Source organism: Oncorhynchus gorbuscha, unplaced genomic scaffold, assembly GCF_021184085.1.
Source record: "Oncorhynchus gorbuscha isolate QuinsamMale2020 ecotype Even-year unplaced genomic scaffold, OgorEven_v1.0 Un_scaffold_7448, whole genome shotgun sequence".
Lineage (NCBI taxonomy): Eukaryota > Metazoa > Chordata > Actinopteri > Salmoniformes > Salmonidae > Oncorhynchus > Oncorhynchus gorbuscha.
Window position 1 is genome coordinate 15,001 of NW_025750830.1, and position 1,972 is coordinate 16,972.

Sequence of the window (1,972 nt, forward strand, 5' to 3'; positions counted from 1 at the left end):
GGAAAATAAATAGTAGAAAGCACAAGTCATAAAGCCAACATTTAGGCCTGGAGCTTGTATCAGGAGTGTGCTGTTTGTGGTTGATCACACGGTGCGTTTTTTTGTCATTACAGAATCAATTACAATAGACAACTTCCCTGTGTCACAGCATTCTACAACCTAAGGGGCTCAACTGAAGCTTTCCCCAGGTGAGCAACACTTGAGAGAGAAAATAGATCCGACCAAAAGGAAGGCAACATACCCGTTGAGTATGAGGGTTGTCCGGCTCCTGCCATCCTCCACTGGCTGAAGTGAAGACGCACAAAAAATATATATAATAGTCCTCCATAAAACACCTAACAAGTCAATCACACAACAGACACATAGGCTACTAGTCAAGTACATGATAAGGGACACATCTCTACTCAGAGTAACAACTCCAAACAAAGTTCCATACATACAGATATGAATTAGTTTAGCATTTGAAACCATTCTAACACAGCCTATTAACGAGTCAGTCCCATATATCTCCGCCTCATTACCAGTGCAGGGGGCTCTTCATTCAAAAATCAAATCAAAATCAAATCAAATTTTATTTGTCACATACACATGGTTAGCAGATGTTAATGCGAGTGTAGCGAAATGCTTGTGCTTCTAGTTCCGACAATGCAGTGATAACCAACAAGTAATCTAACTAACAATTCCAAAACTACTGTCTTATACACAGTGTAAGGGGATAAGGAACATGTACATAAGGATATATGAATGAGTGATGGTACAGAGCAGCATACAGTAGATGGTATCGAGTACAGTATATACATATGAGATGAGTATGTAGACAAAGTAAACAAAGTGGCATAGTTAAAGTGGCTAGTGATACATGTGTTACATAAGGATGCAGTCGATGTTGTAGAGTACAGTATATACATATGTATATGAGATGAATAATGTAGGGTAAGTAACATTATATAAGGTAGCATTGTTTAAAGTGGCTAGTGATATATTTACATCATTTCCCATCAATTCCCATTATTAAATGGCTGGAGTTGGGTCAGTGTCAATGACAGTGTGTTGGCAGCAGCCACTCAATGTTAGTGGTGGCTATTTAACAGTCTGATGGCCTTGAGATAGAAGCTGTTTTTCAGTCTCTCGGTCCCAGCTTTGATGCACCTGTACTGACCTCGCCTTCTGGATGATAGCGGGGTGAACAGGCAGTGGTTCGGGTGGTTGATGTCCTTGATGATCTTTATGGCCTTCCTGTAACAACGGGTGGTGTAGGTGTCCTGGAGGGCAGGTAGTTTGCCCCGGTGATGCGTTGTGCAGTCCTCACTACCCTCTGAGAGCCTTACGGTTGAGGGCGGAGCAGTTGCCGTACCAGGCGGTGATACAGCCCGCCAGGATGCTCTCGATTGTGCATCTGTAGAAGTTTGTGAGTGCTTTTGGTGACAAGCCGAATTTCTTCAGCCTCCTGAGGTTGAATAGGCGCTGCTGCGCCTTCTTCACGACGCTGTCAGTGTGAGTGGACCAATTCAGTTTGTCTGTGATGTGTATGCCGAGGAACTTAAAACTAGCTACCCTCTCCACTACTGTTCCATCGATGTGGATAGGGGGTGTTCCCTCTGCTGTTTCCTGAAGTCCACAATCATCTCCTTAGTTTTGTTGACGTTGAGTGTGAGGTTATTTTCCTGACACCACACTCCAAGGGCCCTCACCTCCTCCCTGTAGGCCGTCTCGTCGTTGTTGGTAATCAAGCCTACCACTGTTGTGTCGTCCGCAAACTTGATGATTGAGTTGGAGGCGTGCGTGGCCACGCAGTCGTGGGTGAACAGGGAGTACAGGAGAGGGCTCAGAACGCACCCTTGTGGGGCCCCCGTGTTGAGGATCAGCGGGGAGGAGATGTTGTTGCCTACCCTCACCACCTGGGGGCGGCCCGTCAGGAAGTCCAGTACCCAGTTGCACAGGGCGGGTCGAGACCCAGGGTCTCGAGCTTGAT

General features: G+C 46.0%; 1 pseudogene; it reads right to left on the reverse strand.

Annotated features, from left to right (window-relative positions):
• Nucleotides 1–523, reverse strand: part of LOC124029727 — a 13,894-nt pseudogene extending 13,371 nt beyond the window's left edge.
• Nucleotides 524–1,972: the final 1,449 nt, after the last annotated feature.